Here is a 21,594-nt window from a genome sequence, read left to right on the forward strand (position 1 = left end):
GAGAGAGAGAGAGAGAGAGAGAGAGAGAGAGAGAGAGAGAGAGAGAGAGAGAGAGAGTTATTCGTTCATTCGTTTGCTCGTTCATTTTTGAGTGTGAGGAAAAGAGCTTAAATATTTCACAAATAGTTTGGCACTATTGTGCCTCTATATAATCCGGCATTATTGTTATTATATGCTTCCTTTTCGTTTCACATTTCATTTTCCTCCTGTCGCCTGACGACGACGACGACGACAGCGTCGGTTCCATTACTTTTCGGATAAATGTTCATTCTTGGCAGATGCTCCGATGTTCGAGTGTTCTTATTGCAAAATTCGCATGTGACGTTTATTTAGCCGTTCCACCTACATTTCGGCCGTCTCCGTCGTTTTTCACCTCCCTATATATTTTTCTATCCCTCTTTCACCCCCTTTCTCTCCATCTCTCGCTCTGCGTTTCACTTGATGGGATAAATTTGCAAATTAGCAAAATCATTCAGGATATTATTCATGGCCCTGAATTTGATGTCGATTCGTGTTGATTACACAAAACTTTTCGAATTCACCGTTTTACCGCTTTTCCAGAGCAGCGTAATAATGTAACACGACAAACGAAGAATGATGTATGAAAGATAAATATTTAATCAACGGGAAATTTGGTCGTTTTTTCGGCAATGCTTCATGAATTTTCACTTTGATAGAAGAGTTCGAATGTTGAGAGAATTTTCTGTTTAAATTTTTTCATCTAAATGAGACCATATCGTCGTATGTTGTGCTCATGAAAATAATATACGCAACAGTGATGGCAACCAAAAACAGTCCATCATCAATTTTGACATCATATCATTTATGCTTCATCAGAATTTGCTGTTGACAGAGCAATTATCGAACGATTTAAGGATATAAATTATCAATATGAATTAAATATAATTTTAAAATGAAATATAAAAACATCCGCGGTCACATTCGACTGAGTGAATATGGACACGAAATTAATATTAATATATGCTTGTTCAGCCGTTTGTTGCTGATGCTGCTGCTGACGATGATGACGATGATGATGAGGTGGATGAGAGAAAAAAAGGCGAGCCACGCGCGCGCGACACAGAGAACGTGAATGTGTAAATCAACACAAATGATAAGTGAGGTTTTGACGCATCTGTTTGTTTATTTTCTCTCTTTTCGCCGTCACACTCGGTGCCAGTGGCTGATAAATGTGTATATTTAAGCTGAGAATCAAAAGCCTGCATATGATCGTCTCAGAGCTTCGCAGTATATATATTGTATCGTCGTCTCTGTCTGCCATCATCATTATTACGGAAGGGCACTGGAGTGCTGGTCCATCGCACTTTGTGACGACAAGCTAACATTTATCATCAAATAGACCAACATGCACTCAATTATGTGATTTAACGTCAATAAAGCGATTTGCGATGTGCTCGCTACGATATATTTGTAGCAAGCGATACAAATACATTGGAGCAAGCTGTGCTTCACATGCACATGCACACACACTCACTAACACATAGCGATATTTGATATGCTAATATATTACCCATGGTAGCTCACACGTTTAACCACAAACTGAAAATAAAATTGGCTCGAACGTGGTATGCAATACCCACTGCATTTGCACACAGCCTCGCGCACACACACACACACACACACACACACATATATATATATATATATACACTCATAAAGTGGCGCTTTCACATGCGGGCTCGTTTGATTATGATGCACGTCTCCTTTAATGTGACATCGATTGGCTGCTCTAAAGTTGAAATCAGCCATTGTCTGCCTCTCTATATGCGACCGTTGATTTAAGCACTCGAAAAATCTGTGAACCACTTGATGTTTGACTGTGAAATTTCACATGAATACATGTGGAATACACTCGCATCGACCATCAACTTTCATGATTATGCAGCCGAAGCGAAGGAAATAAAACGGGATTTAACGTTGGCAAATGCGAACCAGACAAGATACTATTGAATCGATGATTTGAATTAAATGAAGAATATTTCTGTAGAACGCTGTTAAATGCGCGTCGATTCTAAATTTCCACTTGTGGCAATGCACTTTTCTGCTATCACAGTTTTTGCTCCGTCTGCTGCTTTTCTTTGCAAATATTTTGAAAAGAGGAAAAAAAAGTAGCTCCACCTTGCATTCATTTGGGTTGAATGTTTAGACATTCTTTGCATGGCATAAATTTCATGATGGTAAATTATCTGGATGATTAGTTGCCATTTCGCATTGATTACGCTTAAATGGGCTGCGTAATACATAAGACTGATTTTAATTTAATCTATGAAAGGTAAATTGGTAAATGATGAAAGGTAAATTAATGAAGATGTTTGGTTGGCGAATCGATACCACTGTCACGTGAACGGCGACAACTTACACCGAATAACAAATCAAAATCATTGCAGAAAAAAGGAAGAGGAACAAAAAAACAAAAATCGATGAAAGCAAATGCTTCGGTTTTGAATTTAAATTAGTTGACCATCGACTTCAAAGGCAAAAAAGCTTTGACAACAGCGAAAAAAAAAATATAGGAAAAAATAGTGGTTAGAGGTCAAGAATACATAAAACAATCACACATTCACAACCAGACGAGCATCAAATATACCAAGCTTCGCAATGCATTCCGAATCGATTCGTTGCCAAAAAGCATTTATGGTTGGTCATTTTTCAATTTGGTTTAAACGCAGAAAACATTCATATATCATTATGTGTTTAAAATAATTACGTGGTTGGCCCACATTACTAATGGCATTTAAATTATAAAGTGAACAGATGGGAGGGGGCGTCATAATATTTTGATTCACACCCTGATAAGTTGTATGCCGATTTGAAAATTATTATTTTGGGGGAAATGAGGGAGCGAGAGAGAGAGCGTAATTACGGCTCAAATATCATTTGTCGGCCGAAAAATTTGGACAACTCAAGATATCCAGTACATATCCTTACATTCATAGCAACATTTAAATTCATTTTGGCAATTGTTGGATTGGTAGAACAACGCACGTGCGTTGAGCGTGTGCGCGCGTTTTGACCCAATTGACATTGTTCGCGAGTGGCTGCTTGCGGAAAACAATTTTCGGCGACATAACACACAAAATCATGCTAAAAAGTATGAATTGCTCCAAATTAAACAATAGAAAAGCGAATAAATTTAACGAATGGATGAAGACGACGACGAAAACAAAGGCAAATAAAACCAAGTTTGAATTGAATGAGTGAATGAGCTTGTTTTTGTTTCTTTGCAAACGTACAACCTGATTTATTTGGATTTTTATTCGCCTTTGATGAAACATATTAACATTTTGAGTAGATATTTACCATATTCAAGTAATTTCACGTAATATCTTTGGCGAGTGTTTTCGGCAGCAGCGACGCTCTCGTTTTTCTTTTCGGGCCTATCTACGGAAAATTTGAACATATTTCGGGTAGCAGCCGGGAATTGGGAAGGAGAAGAGGGTGGACGATCACCGTGATAGACCTGATGATAGGCAATCCAAGAACACAAAGCATACATATGCCGCACACGGAATTGTCATAGCACAACATCTTCTAAGCAAATGAAGCGAAAGGAAGACGCACATTGAGTGAACAAGCGAGCGGATGAGCGACTGAGTGAGAAAATTTTTCGAAGAAAAACGAATAACAATAAAATGTTAAGTATTTGACGTTCTAAAACATTGCTAAACTTGATGATGGTTGAAATGGTGTGTGTAACTAAAAATGTATATCGTCTATCCGCTTTCTGTGTAATATGCTTTGCACATCGGTTTTGCTTTGAAAAATCGCTGAAAATCTGTGTCTGTCTCACTTTGTCTCTTTCTCTCTCTCGCATTCTCAGAACGAGAATTTTCTCAGTGTCGGTCGCTATGTTCGTCACATTCAAAGCAAGAGAGCTCTGTCTATGATGTGCTATCTCCTTGCCATTCTTCTTTTCCGCCCATCCAAACAAAGCAATCTGCATAAATAAATTTTAATGATTTATCTACTTATCTATGGAGACACTGACTGACGCGTGGCAATGGCGAGCATTCATTTTATTTTGTTCCATTCTTCTCTTTTTCTTTGTCTCTCTCTCTCTCTCTGTCGCTCTCTGTCGCTCTCTGTCGCTCTCTCACGCTTTCTCTTTCTCGCTTTTGCTTACACTACACACCCAACCGCTCCATTCTTTTCCGCTCAAAAATTCTAATAATCTGAATGTTTAATTTGGCACATAACGAATTTTTATAAATGGATCTAGTATTTGATATTTAGGAGACAATCAAAAATTGTTTTAGCTTTTTCGCCAGGATCTGGTGCCGGTTTGAAATGCGAAAAAGTAGCAGTCAATGACAAATAGCTGAGGATATATGCTGAGCATAGGAACTCAGCAAGCTGAGATTGGGACGTTTGGACTTTGTGACTTGCAATTCGTGTAAATTTATGTGGAATTTTGGTGGAGTGTTGTTGGAGTGTAATTGAAAATGTGTTCCAAACTCCCCTCCATCATAAATTTGTTTTGAATAGCACGTCACAAAGTCAAAATATCCCAATCTCAGCTTGCTGAGTTTCAATGCTCAGCATATATCCTCAGCTATCTGTCATTGACTGAAACGTATCGTAACAACAGCCACAACTTTTGGTTCGCTATGTTGCTGCTGTTGTTGTTTTCCATTCTTTCTATTCATCGACATTGGGATTTGTTTGTCGAAAGTATTCACAGTTATTCAATTTGCTGAAGCTGGTGTGTATCGCAGCCGTGCACACACACGCACACACGGTGTGTTACACCTCATTTGTGCCGTGCGGGAAAGCTTTTCATCGTTCACTCAATGGAAATTACATGAAAATATGCTTTTATTTTCTCAACATCATCGGCAACGATGCGTTTAGTTTGAGGCATTAAATGAAAGTTTGCATGGTTGTTGCTGAAGTCTAAAATGAGCGCCTCTCTCTCTCTGTGGTATATATTTCGCTTTCGTGTGTATTATCTCTTTTTTTTCTACTTGCGACGTGTGCTAATAATTTCATACATATGTATGCGTACGCGCCGTAGATTTTTAACTAATAGAATAAATTATATCAGACAACGGCATCACAATAAACTTTATGATTATGCGAAGCTCCATTCGGCGGTGCGTGCACTTTTTCGTTTGTATTCTCGCCAATTTTGGTTTGGTGTATGTGTTGTTGTTGTTTTTTCTCCTTCCTCCTCCTCTCACTCATACTCGAGGTGGCGTTTTTTTTCCCGTTGTTTTGTTCAAACTTTGTTTTTGTTTTTGTTATTCTATTCTGGTTTGTCCGCTTATTTGCGGATGGATCATCGGCAAATAATGACGAAGGAATAACAACAACAGCAGCAGCAGCAGCCGTTCGAAACCATTCGCCAACAAACACATAACTGCTAACTGAACGGCGCAATATTGTTTTGAAGAAAAAGCGTGGAACGAAAATACATGTTTACTTAATAAAACCTATTTAATTCAATAGGATTTCCATCAGATGAATGACTTCATGACACTTTATTTTATTGTAATTTATAAAATACAATTATGTATGAATGGATATGTGTCATGGTGTACCCAATCATTCTCCCATCCACCTCCACCTTATCCTTCTACTTCGTTCTATCATTCTCCGCTCTTCTGGCATTTCCATTTTCCCATTTCGTAAACCTCTGCCATTTATATATTGTCTTGCCTCTGTGCACACAGCGGATGATGGAGGCCAGATTTCACTGAATATGAAAATTATTACAAAAATCTAACATTTGTGAAGGCAGAAAAAAGAGAGAGAGAGAGAGAGAGAGAGAGAGAGAGAGAGAGAGAGAGAAAAGAAACAAGTTGCGGGATGGATGTGCTGACAATAAAAACACACACATACGTACGTACACACACCATCATCGTCATTGCTGTCGTTATCTTTCGACGGCACATCATGCCAATGTTTAATAATAATGGTAACACAAACAATTATGTTTCAATGTTATGAATGTGTGTACGTGTATGTGTATGTGTGGGTGTGAGTGCAAAGCGCCGAACGAGATGAGCCAAACATCGCTGACGTTTATATTGTTCAATTAAAGATAACCCCAACACAAATGCGAAATATGTTGAATATTGATATTGTTTTTTGCCGCATTTGTTTTACTTTGGTGTCGTTGCCAGTGACTTTCATTCAATCTCTCGGTGCTTTGTCTCTTTTTGGCTTGGTAAAATGTGTGAATTTGCAAACATAATTTCTATTCGAATTGGCTGAAGCAAAACGAACGAACGAACAAACGCACATGCTTTGAAACAATATTTACCTCGAATACAAATTGATTATGTGTGTTCATCGGTTCTATGTGCCGCGATTATGACTTAACAATTGTCTTAAGGAAATATTCCGTTCTTCTCCCTCGCACACTCCGGTGCTGGTACTTCGACTCTTTTTTTTATCATCCTCGCTGCTTACAATATCCAACACTGTTCGCTCCTAATGAACGAGGCACAGCGTGTATATGTGTATATACGCCTTACATGTTTGTGTACACAAGGCGCGCACTGATGCCGATATTGTGGGTGTTAGAGACACGCCAAACGTTCAACATTCAACAAAAGAATGGATATGGAAATGAGAACAAGAGTAATAGACTTCGTTAAATCACATAGTTTACAAAATCGTTATTCCGCACTCGTAAATTTTTGCGTTTGTTGAGCCGGCGGTTCATTCGTTCATTTATGCGCTCACCATTTGAAACGATGAGGATAGGAGGAAGGTTGAAAGAAGCGAGAGAGCGAGAGCAAGAGTAAGTATATATACATAAAATGTTGTACAATATGTATATAACATTAACTGCTATCGAGCCGACAGATTACCACGTTTTCCGGTTTTCCGCTTGTGAACTTTAATCATTACACAAAATAAATAAACATACGCTAAGAAAGAGCTTGCTCTCTTGCTCGCTCTTCTATAATGCTATCCATCTCTTTCGTTCTCTCTTCCACATACACGCAGATTCGAATGAATCCTCTGCGTTGCGATATCATCTCGCTAAGTATTGGCTTAAATACGAATGAAAATGTGATATGTGAATGCAAATATGGATACGTAAGCTCGAAGAGGCGAATATTTGCTAGACATGACGCTTCGTTTCATTTATAAGTGCCTACACCTTTATATTCGCGATCATTGAGTTCTCATATCGCATATCAGTTTAAGGTATTGCATATATGACACACGAGGTACAATGCTTAAGGTGCAACAATACATGCCATATCAAACGCCCGTGAGAGTGTGTGTAGTACAGTTCCAGGTTTTAATGTTCACGCACTGTGTGCCATTGAGCGGCGACAATCTTCTTTCTACTTTTTTCTGCATTGCTTCCACTCTTGTCTTTTCTCCCGTTTTGCCAAACGTAAGAAGCGCTAAGCCAAGCTACTCTTGCACTGAGTTTTTTTTCTTCTTCGCTAAGGTGTATGCAAGGGTATATGTGTCGCTGCTGCTGCTGCTGCTGCTGCTGCTGCTGCTGCTGTTGCTGTCGCATGATTCAACCATAGCATTGTGTTTGGTGAATTGCACATGTTGGCGTTTGCGTCCCATTCACAGGATTCTAAAATTCATCTGCATACTGGTATACACGCAATCGTGCAAACAAAACTTATTATTACTCAATTGAATAAGCGTGGAACGCGACAAATGCGATTCCGAAAATGTAATATGAAACTTGCAATTAGTAGACAAGAATAGATCTTATGAATTTATGCATGAAATTTATATAAAATTAATAGGAATTCCATTTCATCGTGTAGAAAACCGTTGGGCACAAACAAACACATATTTTCCAAGGCACTCTCTTTCTTTCGCTCTCTTTGCAACAAAAGCGCGTCTCGCGCTTCCGCTCTTGAGATCTCTTGCAACAAATTCACGAGCTATGGAGCGGATAGGGGGGGGGGGGGGTTTAGCGCGACAACGATGACAGCAGCAACAACAGCAGACGATGAAGCACAATAGAACAAGCGAACGAAGAAAATATGGAAAAATTCAAATTAAATTGCCACGAAATGCAGGTTATGCTGGTTTTGTCTGCTTTCTTTCACTCCACCGAAAGTACAAAAATTTATTTGCTGTGCTAACACGATGTGAAGTGCCATTGTAAGCCAACATACCAGCTCTTGCTTCTCGGAAATTTCATCGTTCTTTTTCTACTTCCCCCCTCTTTCTCGTTCTTTCGCTTTTTTTTCTCCTCTCGATTTTTTGTGTCATTGTTTTCCTTCCTCTCGTCGCTGAATTCATTCGCGTAATACGACTCGCGCTTTCAAAAAAAAAAAATTGATCAACATCAAAATCACACTCAATTGAAAAGTTGCAGCGTTTCGACGATAGATCATGGCTGGATTGCATACAGTTCGGGCGCAAAATTCGTGGAAACCCAAAGACACATGGATGGAAAAAAAAGAAGAAACGTTCAGCGAATCTTTTTTTCGTTCTTCTTTCTCTTCGTCTTCAATTAAGCACTATGGAATGCACACATAATTCAAATGGGAAACCTCTACTCGAAATTCGATATGCAACGGCTGTGTGCCCTGTGAGCAATCTCGTTCGCTTTATTCTCTCTCTCTCTCTCTCTCTCTCTCTCTTTTGCTCGATCCCTGTTTTTATTGTTTCTATCACTCCCTTAGTCGCGTATCCTCGAGCCAAAATGAATAAATTTCGACGCATGCCAATGCGATTTACGGGGAAAATAAATAAATGAAATAAACACCGAAATGACGTACAAATGAAACCATTTTCACGAAATTGGTTATTCATTACACATATTTGTTTTATTAAACAAAGATTTGCATCAGTAAGTAATAAATTGACGTACCTTTGGCGCACGCTATTGCATTAAATGTGGCGATGTGAATGTAAAAACGTGCCCGATGTCAAAACGGAAATTGAAAAAAACAACACGAAAGTGAAGACGAGGGGGAGAGAGAGAGAGAGAGAGAGAGGAACAGCCACAACAACGGGATACATGTCATATTTATTCTGTCGCATTTTTCGCGCCATTACAATTTCATTTTTCAGTATACGGTTCTTTCGGTATGGTATATTGGATGAGTACAGAGGCGCGCGCGCACGCGCACGCACACCCAAAGCCGATGAAACGCAAATCGTACAAAATTTAAATGACGAGAAAAATGAATCCAGCATTATTGCATCTAATTTAAATGTTATTGCTTATTGCATAAACACAAAGCCTCACTCCGCGCCCACCGAAAATCAAAAACGACATCGGCAACAATGCCAGAAATATGAAAATTTCAAATATTCAAATGGTTCCAAACGCGGAAAATGAAAATGATGCCATGGCAGTGGAAGTGGCAAGGAAACCGATATAGAAAAAAAAAAATAATTGAAAAATAGCAAAACAACAGTGATGCGCGTCGAAATGGAAACGAAGAGGAAAGAAAAGGATGTCATTTGAAATATGATTGCGGTATCTCCTTCCACTGGATACATCAAATCACCATTATTTTTGTTGTGTGCGCGGGCGCTCTCATTCGTTCGCTCGTTTGTTGCACTAGACTGTTCCGTTTCCGACAAAAATGAAATTTCTTTGTGTGCAACTAGCCTATTTGTTGCGAAATAGTCCAAAAAGAAAAACCAAGATGAAAACTGCACTAACTCATGGGATTGGGAGTGAGCTCAACGCGTGTGCAGCTCAAAACAAGGGAAAATTGCGATTTTTGACATTTTACTTACAATTTACTCGCTAAGACCAAACCTTTTATCATACTTTTTGGTTTGTGGCGGTGAGAATGAACAAACACAACACAAATAAATAATACCCAATCGATTTCATATTGAAATATCCTCAATTTTATTGTAGAAAGACAGTTTTTTAAAGAAAAATTATGAATGTTCAGCTTTTTTTGCGTTTCTGATCAATTATTTTGTCTCAACAGGGATTTTTAATTAGTTTTTTTTATAAATACGTATGAAAACATGTTTTTCACCATTACCTAACCTAAATCAGCCTTGTTGATGAATGGATACATTGTGTTATACTCTTGAACAACATTTATTATGAACTGTTTATCATTGTCATCTTTGCTTAGAATCGAATTATATTGACTGAACAATTTAACAGCCCTTTCAGCTGAATCGTTTACAACGTGAACGTGCTCGAATATTTCTTTTGCTTTTTTGTAGCTTGCATCGTCATTCCATTCCTCAGGATCAAGCGAAAGAAAGTCAGTTGGTGCGTCAAAACGTTTGAAAACCTCTCTTGTATTGAATGAAACGAAATCATTAATTTGCTTGCTGTTAAATGTTGATTTTATATCTGCTTCTGTTGCTTTCAACAATTTTTGAGATTTCTGCTCCTTGCTCAATGCGTACAGCATTCGTCTCTTTTCATCTATTGGTATTTCTTCATCAAAGAACGCCATTCCAACTGTTTCGTTGGACAAGTAGCAAAGATGGCCGCTCATTTTGGACACAATTAAATCAGAAATTGTTTTGTCAATACTAGCATAGTCAATACCACCTTTGATGAATTCGAGGTCAATTCGAGGAGCCTTCGTTGCTGATGGAGCTTGAAACCAGGTTTTCACATATAAGCGTACTAAGAATATGCAAACGTCTCGAATGCCATTGTATTCATTTCCCTTGAATTCGAATTGGTCTCTCAATAGAAAAATTTTAAAATTTTAGGGCACCAATTCCTTTTGCCATCCATCTCGCGTGGGAAATAGCACCTGGCTTCTTCACTTCATTTCCTTTTGGCAATTGTCCACCCAGAAAAATTACAACAAGCTCTAGAAATTCGCGGTAATCGTCGCGACAATGTGATTTTTCCAAATTGACCAAACAAAATGTGACCATTTTTTCGGCGAGCTCAGGAGTGATATGTGTTTCGACGACAAGATCTTCCATACCCGATTTAAACAGATGTGTTTGCATTTGTTTCCAATTGGCTTTTAATCGGTTGAATATATCGATTGGGTATTATTTATTTGTGTTGTGTTTGTTCATTCTCACCGCCACAAACCAAAAAGTATGATAAAAGGTTTGGTCTTAGCGAGTAAATTGTAAGTAAAATGTCAAAAATCGCATTTTTCCTTGTTTTGAGCTGCACACGCGTTGAGCTCACTCCCAATCCCATGAGTTAGTGCAGTTTTCATCTTGGTTTTTCTTTTTGGACTATTTCGCAACAAATAGGCTAGTTGCACACAAAGAAATTTCATTTTTGTCGGAAACGGAACAGTCTATTGTTGCACACTCAGGCCATGTGACTTACGATGATGATTCAAGACGAAACCGGTAATTTTATGAGTAAAAATTTCAAAGTTATTGATAGGTCAATAAATATTTAATGATATGGCACTTGATGGCTGTTTTCGTTACGCTTTGACGAATTCATTAATTCCAAAAGTCAACGGACTTGTGTGCGATTCACTAATCGCACGTATATCGGATGTGTATGGCGTTTGCTTTCAGATTGATGAAACACTAAGGCGATTATAATTTTCGGAAGACGTACAAGTGCTGTGCTCGACTGTGATAAACCCAAGACCAGCTTAGCATTGGCTGCATAAATAATCGAAATGAATTAGATGCGTTTGTTTCAAGCAGAAAAGACGTCGGGCAAAAGCTTAATCATTTACTCTCAGATACAACGTGCATTCGAAATACGATCCAGAGAATAAGAAAACGCGTTCAAATTCGGTGAATTGCACTTCATGCTCATTTCAAACATTTCCGTACATACGCATTTGACATCAGAATGATTGTAATCCAAATCGATTACATCGACCTAATGCAAATTCAAATTACGGATGCTTTCACGCTTCATTGGGTTATGTTTGCTTTGATACTAAAAGCAGCATTCAATCATTACTATTCGAATGATAGCCCCCGAAAAAAAATCTCTTCCGTCTAAGAAAATCGACCATTCGCTTTTCCGTTCGCTCATCCCGGCCGATACCTCTTTCTCTTTTTTCTTTATTTCAAACATCTATCCCAGAAAAATAAGTTATTCTTTGGTGAATCAAATCCAAAGACTAATGGTTGATGTGTAAGGGTAGCTCTACAAATTGTACAACCGATTCCATAACGATTGATTTAGCACAAGCAAATTCCCTTTCCCCCCTCTCGCTCTTTCTCTCACAAATTTGCAATATTTATGGAAATGCGCCAAAGGCAAATGACAGAAAGAAATCAGCACAAATGTTAAATTCGATTGTTACTTCAATCAATGAAGACAATCGATTCGCCGGATAAAGTGATTGCAACGCACCATTTTCTCGTCTATCCATACTTTGCGTTCGGGCACATTGATGTGGAAATGATACATTTGAAATGAGAATAATTGAATTGACTTAATATTTTCGCTGGTGTGAATCATCATGTCAAGTGTTCTGATAGGTATTTCTTGGGTGGTAGCCACAAACATGCAGACACACAGAAACTGATCAAAGGTTTGAAAATTTTTAGCCTTTGTGAATCCGAATTAATATTTATGATCGCGTTAGATCGACAGGTATTACTTCATCGCAAAATATTCTGTCCATGAATTTGGTGGCAGTGGTGATGGTGTCGTAGACGGTATGCTTGCTTCACTTTATATTCGAATTTATTGTGGTCGAGCTTATGTATACGGTGATTTATTGATGGTGATGGTGGTTGTATCATGAAAAAATCCACTATAAGTGACAGCGCTTAAATAACGTACACAACGAGAATAACCACAAAGAAAAAAAATTCCACAACGCAAGCAGCAGTAGCAGCAGCCGCAAGAAAACAACGACCAACAAAAAAAACGTAAACTTTTACAAAATTCATAACGAATAACTTTGTGTTCTCTCGTTGATGGTGATGGTGATGGTGATGCTGGTTGGTGTGGCTACATCAAATGCCTCTGACATCGTTCGACGCGCCAGCATCAACCAGTCAATGCCACAGTACCAAAATTTTTCTCATTCATTCGATTGACTCAATTCAAAATAAATTACATTATAAATAATTTATAGAAGTGTTAGTCAGTGCTTTGAAGGTTTGACAGCGGTAATATGTTTGAAATGAGTCGAGTATTTATTGTGTTCGCTCTTTTACTCTCTCCCTTTAAGTCTTTCTCTTTCACTGATAATAATCGATGGCGATTTGATTTGGGATATCAATGGTGTGTGTGTGTGTGCATGTAAGCTTGTACTATAATACTATGTATAGTGACTAACTCGATTTGATTCGATTTCCATGAAATAAATGTGGCGTTGCACAGCTTACGTTCCCCGGAACAAAAATTAAACACGAATCACACAGCACTATAGAGTGGCTCCTTTTTCCTTTCCTTCTTTGTTCGCAGAAGGAAAGAGTTCACAGTAAGTGCCCATATTATATTTTATATATGGCAAATTCAATAGGTCATAATGTGCGTGTTACATTATTAAGCATCTCTCTTGAATGCGTATTGTTCAAGATAAGGATGAAAATGCCCATTGTTTTTACAAAATTTCAAAATCAAACCATATTTTTAAAGCCTAAGAAATGGAATTATTCATTTTTGACGAACAAAAAGTTTTGTGTTTGCCGCGTATGTGTGTACAATTGACAAATATACCGACGCAGACATAATACGAATATGACCCAAGACACCCTAATACATATGCATGAAATGGATGAGAATGGCTTTCTAAATGGATTATATATTTCGTATTGGATTGTCTATTGTGTTCATGTTCTCGTATTTCGTAGTTCCATCACTTTTTGTTTCCGCATTTTTACCCACTGTACTAATATTCAATAAAAAAAAGATAATCTATAATTCGGCGTGCCGAATGCAGAGCGTATAAAATCCAGAATCGGTTTTCATTAATACGTCAATCTCAATCACCATTTCGAATGAGAAAGAAAAGAATTGGCCATATATAAATAGAGTATGTCGGATGCATACTTCGAGGAATGATGCGTAAAATGACACATGGGCAGTGCCCATATTTAGATTGAATATGTATGCCGTGCGCTTGATTCGAAAATTTCGCCGAATAAGCTTATATTGCTCATTCATTAGTGAGCATATCTGGGGCAAAGTATTTAATTGAAGCGAACACAGCTGAATTTGACTGGATACAAATGCCAATCATGCCCACTGGCATAAGATAATTAGCTCTCGCTTATTTCATATGCTATATAAACTGCACTTAGTGATGATGGTTTAATTTCAAAGTTTGTTTCAAAACGAAAAGTTGTCATAAACATTTTGATCTGGAAAATCGTACTCCCCCCGTCTCTCTTTTGTTTTCGCGTTTTATCTCCTCCCCACCCCCACTTCATTCAGTACGATTCGAACGAATTATGCAATTTTTGCATCGTTTATACGATGAGCATCGATTGAGTCAGCCAAACATCCAGCGATTAAATAAAAGCAGCACAAAAAACGCATTTCATCCTAATGACGTTTTTGGTCGAGATGTAAATTGATACAGAGTTATTGGTAAAGTGGATGATCTGATAAGTGCTAGTTAAAAGGTTTGCATATTTTTTTTCGTTGTTGTTGTTATTCCATAGTTCTTTTCAGCCGCAGTCGTGTGCTTGAATATTTGTCGTTTCTTTCGCATGACAGAGAAAGCGAGGGAGTGAGTGCTTCCGCAACGTTCTATGTATTATCCACGGGGTGCAAATTGTTATGTACTACCTAGTATAAATAATCTTCAACCAATTGGTTTTGCCATGTAAGAAGAAAGAACCGTGTCAAAATCAATTTTCCATACTTCTTCTTCACATTCTTCGTCGCACACTAAACAATTTAGCTGAGTTTGCTATACTTTTCTTTTGCGCTTTTGCTGCTCTCGACTCTTCTCATTTCTTTCTTTCTTTCTCTGTCTCTATCGCTCGCTCACTCTCTTTCTCTGTCATACATTCTTTTCGTTTATTCTTCATTTTCACTTGATAAACAGCCCAGCCACAGTGAGGCGGGGAAGGACGACGAGGGGCGAACGAAAGTGGAAAACATTTTTTAAAGATTGTCGCACGAAGAAAATACGCAACACGCAATGAAATCTTAAATTTATCACTCGAAATCACATCAAACTCAGTAGAAAATGTAAAAAGTTGTTGAATAATAAATTATTTGTTTTTTTTTTTCTTTTTTCTTCTCGTCGTTGTAAAGCGACGTTGTAAATGAATTGGTGAGCTCAGAGCATATGAAACAGAGTCTGTGTTTACAACAATGAAAATCGAATAGAAAGTCTATCGTGTTGAACATTAAATAATGTTCATTCACTCATTCTACCAGCCCTAGCCGTCGTCGTTTGCCGGTGTCGGTGTTTTTGCCATTATTCAAAGGTATAGCCTCGTACGTGTGTTGTATTCGGTGGGAGGCCGACCTAGTGAAATCGTATTCTTTAGTTGGTTCCACTTTATTTGCCATATAGCAGAAGGCAAACAAATGGTTTATTTCATTCAATTCTTTATCCTCTGCACTCTATGCTCTCTCTCTCTCTCTCTCACTCTGCCAAAAAGTTATACTTTGGTTGACATTCATCCTTTGCTTTGTACCTGCACAATACAATAATAATATATACACGATCCTTGAATACCGATGTACAATTTAAAATTAAAAATATATGTGAATACGATATAATAAACATAAAAAAGGGAGGAGGAGAGTGAGTTGAAAAAAGGCATGAAAGATGAGAGCTATTCACAGCGACTCGTTTAATACTTATTCTTGTTTCTATGTTTTCTCTCTCGCTCGCTCTCTCCGTCGCTTTCTCTTTTGCTGTGTCACCATCATATGCTATTGTTGTTTCAGTTGATTTCTTAAGCTCCATGATTTTTCAATAGTGTATTTTCTTTCCGACCGTGTTTTTTCCCTTTTTTCTTCATCGTCTCTCCACTTTGGTGTCACTTTAAAAGAATTTGTAGTCGCTGAGCATGCCAAAGGTTATATTTGTTCATTTATTTTCTCGCTTCGCGCCGACCGTTTATTTCTCCTCGCCCATCTCCTGTTCCAGTCCATTGTATTTTTCCGTTTCGGCAAGTCGGTCGGTCGGCTGGTTGGTTGCTTACTTGCTAGTCCCGTTACTTCTTTTCTTCGTTTTTTCCTTTCGCTCTCGATGAATCCGCCATTCGCAGTGGCCCCAAACTTTTAAACTTCGGCAAATTGCAGTCTGCACATTAATTATTCATACATACCTTACTCGGTACTCTATTATAAACATTTAATATGATTACGTGCCCTTTTCCGCATTTAAATGGATCAGTTTATTGTCCGTCTTCGTCTCCGTGTTCGTCTTGTTTCGCGCGCACTTCAATCTTATTTGCCATTTCTGTGTGGTGTTTTCGTTGTTATTCTTGCTGGGGTTTTATTTCTTTCGTTCCGTGCGGTGTGCGTTCCGAAGATAAGGATATTGAAATCCGCCTGTCTGATTGCATTCGTTTTAGCGGTAATAATGTGTACAAACAAATACGGAAACCGCGAAAATAACACTGTTAACTCACCGCACACGAGTGTAAAAATGTCGCCTTTGCTCTTCTACACCGTATACATCTCTCACTCAAATACAAACACACACGCTCTTGCTCTTGGGGAGCGCGCGTTCTTCATTTAAATTTTAGAAATTAATTATCATCCATCTACAATGAAAACAGTTCGTATCGCTGAGAATTTCACCGAAAAGCGATTCACTAGAAGACAAATAAATTAAAAAATGAAATTGAACCATTTCATAATAATAATATAGAAATGTGATATTTTACGCAAGGTTTGCGTCTCTTATTATGACGTATTGCAAATGAGAGCGGTGAGCAGGGCTCGTCGTCCGTCGGTGCGGTTCGAATGGAAAACACATCTTTGGAAAATAATAACTAAAAACACTTGGGGTCTAAATATTTCTTTTAATTTAACACGTGTTAAGTCAATTTTAGTGATAAAATAACACTAGAACCTTTTCTGAAGTACTATTCCACTATTTCGTAAATTATCACCGAAAATTGATACTAACGGATGTATTCAACACCAAACGTAAATATTTCCGTTGGAAATACCACCAATATCGGTATCAAATATGCTGATTTGCCACTAACACAGATTTTCGTACTATTGTAAATACGTTCTTACTTTGGAGTTAGCCACAGTACGAAAAAAGTTATCACGAAAAAGAATATTCTAATGTAATTTCTGTTGAGTTATCCCATAATTTCGTGTTATAGTTGTACCCACTATTTACTAGTATTAGGAATATCACCAGTTCTGGTTATATGTGTTGCCAATATATATTATTAGTTGCAATTTCGATAATAATTCTCAGTGATTAATTTTATTTAGTTCACACTTCAATTTTTTTGTTCAGTCAATATGAACTCACATGTTTCCGAAAGACATTGTTGGATCAAAGATAATCAAATTTAAAAAAATTAAACAACAATCTCTGGAGTCTGCATTCTTATTGATACTGATCCAAAATTGATATTTTTCCAATTTATAAGTTTTTTTCGTGGATTAGGATAATTTTGAGAAAAATAAATGAAACTTCTAGCAGACTTAAAACTTAGACTTCAAACGTGAATAATAATTTCAAGCCTTTTAAAACAATATCAATTTTCAGAACAAATAAATGAAATTTTTAATTTGGCTTAGAATTATTATTCAGGTTTGAAGTCTAAGTTTTAAGTCTGCTAGAAGTTTCATTTATTTTTCACAAACTAATCATTCAATGCGTTCAAAATTTGTCCAGGTTAAAAATCTAACTTCTCAAACCTTTTGGAAGTTTTGAAAAAAATTCGGGAAATTTCAAGTTATTTTCAAGCCTAAGAAACTAATCCACGAAAAAATCTTATAAATTGAAAAAATATCAATTTTGGATTAGTATCAATAAGAATGCAGACACCAGAGAGAGAATATTCGCGAAAAGTTCTCAAGTCTGCTAGAAGTTTCATTTATTTTTCACAAATTTATCATTCAATGCGTTCAAAATTTGTCCAGGTTAGAAATCTAAGTTCTAAAACCTTCCAGAAGTTTTGAATAGAAATGAATAAGGCTTGGAAAAAATCAAAATTGTATTTCTTAATTTGATCTTGTTTTAAAAATAATTCCAAAATATCCAAGAAATTTTTTGTAGATATAAATAGCTGAAAGCATTTCAAACAAATAAACAATGTTATTAAACAATAAAATATAATTGGAATTTGCAATCATCTATGTTAAAATACAATTTGAAGTCATTTTTTCCGTTTTAATACGAAATTCCACCATTAGCACCAAAATACGGAGATAACACGTATTAAATGCATAGACATATTTACATTTCCAGTGTTAAACTAGTACCGAAGTTATCACAAAAATCGACTTAACACGTGTTAAAGTAAAAGAAATATTTAGACCCTTGAAGAGTGAGTTTTCAAACTGAATGCCGGAAATGCTGAATAATTTATTGTAAAACCAACTTTTCGCTACATATCCAATGACAACTTTGGCAGAGAGAGAGAGAGAGAGAGAGAGAGAGAGAGAGAGAGAGGCCAGTTTCGTAATTATAATGTTGAGCAGGAAAAAAGTGAACTCGGAAATACACGCGGCATATATGAAGAGAAGACCATTTTGTCATGACAGAAAAAAAACAACAGCAACAGCAACAGCAACAGCAACAGCAACATAATAAGCGAACAAAACATAAGCCTTCGAGTGGCAGATCTGTCGAGGTTGGCTGTGCACGCTTTTGGCACAAACCTGTCAATTTTCCCAGTTTTAAGCAATGTGTGATGCCTACCACACACTTAACGCTCAATGGACTCGTTCTATCTCCCCCTCTCCCTCTCCCTCTCTCCAGCAAAGATTCTTCGCATTTTTCGCCGAAAAAAAAAACTAATTATCTATTTATTGTTCCACTCGGCCACTCTAAGTGGTAAGCATTTCGTTTTTTTCCATGCCATATAGCACATACACAGCATATATGCTGCCTCCGATTTTGATTGTGTGTCAAACAATTTACGTAGGTAGCGAGCAATTTATCTCATGGACATAAATATACATATTTCATAGTGGCAACCATTTTGCCCATTTTAAATTTTAATGATAAATTATCCCATTTGAAAATTATGTTAAATTTCACGTTCGTCTGCGTCCGCTCTTTTCTCTACCCCTCTTGAAATGTAAATGCGCTCGTCACTCACTCAGTCGCTCTTTTTCTCGCTCCGTCGCTCGCCAGCGCGTGATCTCTCTCTCTCTCTCTCTCTCTCTCGTTCCAGCTTGTACTCGTTCTGGCCGTGAGTGTCCGTACGTTTGATCAACTTATGCTGGAGAGTTGGTGTGTGGCTGCAGCTTTTTCCTATTATTCTTCTGATATGTGATTATTATTAAATCATATTCGTGCACAGGGTGTGTGCGGCCAATTGTCACATGGAAATGTTGAAATGCCGTTTAAACGGCAATTTCAAATAAATTGTTCAATTATTAAGAGGATTTCGCACTTGTGCACCAATGGCCAACGCATTTGTTTATTAATGAGATACAATTTTCGGACAACGTGTATTTTGTACCCATTTGTTTGATGTATATTTCTTTGCTTGAATAGCTTAAAATTTCCTCTGCTCACGCGGCCGCTGATTACCATTAGCCAAATGGAGGGAACAGAAACGTGAAACCCAGTCACATGATTCTCAGAGATGTGACGCAATTGAAATTGTGTAATTCGATAAAAAGAAAAATTTTCAAACTAATTGCATAAGATATGTAAACTCCTTTAGAAGCCATCAATTTTCATTGGTAAATAAACAAGATCAGGAGCAGCACCGAATTAGATAAAATGTATCTCTTGAGTCTGCCGAAAGTCGAGAAAGCATCTTCGTCATTTCGTTGGTAAAGAAAATACACATAGACATCGAATAAACAGTCACCACAGTTACTTTTGCGGCCAAGCCAAATACCCTGTAGAGCCATCAAATGTCGAGCCCGTGCTGAACACGAGAAAGAACGAGAGATCAAGAAGGAGAGACAGAGTGAAAGAGAGTCTATTGTTTTCGCTTCGTATCCATTCGTCACCGTCAATTACACATTTACACAGAGAGAAAAATGGAATGGCGGTAAAACTTGATGCAATATTAAAAATTTACGGGCATGGCAAACTGTGACACGAGAATATGTTCGCTATTATATATATACATAGTCTCCAAACGAGCTGGCAGTATGGCCATATGTTGTTCCATGTACGTGTTCGCTACCCAAGTAAGATGCCATGTGATGTGGTGTACGTGTAGCAAAAATATGTGGTCTATACATTGACATATTTTCTCTCTCTCTCTCTCATTCTCACTCGCTCACTCACTCCGACACTCGGTTTCATTTTTTTTTTGGCACACAAAACTGAACGTTTTTTATTCTCTTCGTTTGCGTTTCGCCGACAAAAAAAACTTCACTTCACTTGTGCCATGGACAACATGAAGAATGAATCACTAGCAAATGAAAATGTCACTGAGCGAATGTGGATTTGATTTTGCATATAGTTTATACATTGGCCAATTTTAACTAAACATATCAATTATTTGGTCGACATTCGTATTCATGCACTGTTTTAACTGACAATTAAAATGCGAACCACTGAATTCTGTTTGCAGGCTGAAATAAATCGTTGAGCGCGATTTTTTTTATTCCTAACCAAAGTGCTTACTCAACTGGCAGCAGTACAAGTCTCGCTTCCGTGCATTTTACCCTCTCATTCTCTCTTCAACATCCCCGATGCGTTCACTTTCGCTACTATTTCGTTCTGTTTTTTTTTTCTTGCGGTTATGCAACAAATTTACGCTGCTTGAGCATAGATGTGTGAGTGTGAGTGTATGTGTGTTTGTACTTAAGAACGTCAGTTATGAATCCTTTCACGCCACTTTTCCACTACCACACTCCCTCTATAAACCGTTTATTAAGCGATACATCGAGACAAAATGGGAAACAGAACATGTTTCTAACCCAACATCAATTCAAATAGCCAACGGCAGTGGTGCACACTCCGTATCCCGAATATATCAAAAATAAACTCTCTCTCTCTCTTCCAAACCTCTTCGTCTCCCCATTCGCTGTAATGCGAATCGCAACCGAACCACAAATTAGGAAAGCTTTAGAAAATATCTTGCCAGCAAAACATATGCAGGGTTTCGGGGGAGAGAGGACGGACGCGCTCGCGCGAACACAAGAACAATTAAGGTGAAAAAGGTGAAACATGTTGATGAGCGACGAGAAAGCATGCGAAACGAAAAGTGAAGAGCCATTCGGATAAAATGGCATAGACGAAAAATGCAATCAAAAATAATAAAACGATCGTGAGTGTGGCTGAGAGAGAGAGAGAGAGAGAGAGAGAGAGAGAGGGAGAGAGCAAAAGAGAATGGGGCAAATGTGTCTGTAACCGGTGTGTGTTGTGAGATTTATTCGCAATTCGGTTTAAATACAGCTTAACACAGCATTCACGATTAATGATTATAATTTATTTCATTTGAAAATGTTTTACACCGAAAAGGTACACACAGACAACAACACGCACTACTTACACTAAAATGTTCAGGAAGCCCGCAGATGTACAAACACACAAGCTCACTCAATCTCCTTGTTCCTTCTCTCTCTCTCTCTCTCTCTCTCTCTCTCTCTCTCTCTCTCTCTCT

At 37.7% G+C, this 21,594-nt stretch overlaps 1 protein-coding gene across 5 annotated transcripts in view; it reads left to right on the forward strand.

The window, feature by feature from the left end:
• LOC129579317 (poly(rC)-binding protein 3) overlaps window positions 1-21,594 on the forward strand; it is a 196,375-nt gene that overhangs the window by 37,824 nt on the left and 136,957 nt on the right. The gene's annotated exons all lie outside the window — the stretch shown is intronic.

Source organism: Sitodiplosis mosellana, unplaced genomic scaffold (genome assembly GCF_009176505.1).
Source record: "Sitodiplosis mosellana isolate CC-2019 unplaced genomic scaffold, AAFC_SMos_1.0 Smas_scaffold_6226, whole genome shotgun sequence".
NCBI lineage: Eukaryota > Metazoa > Arthropoda > Insecta > Diptera > Cecidomyiidae > Sitodiplosis > Sitodiplosis mosellana.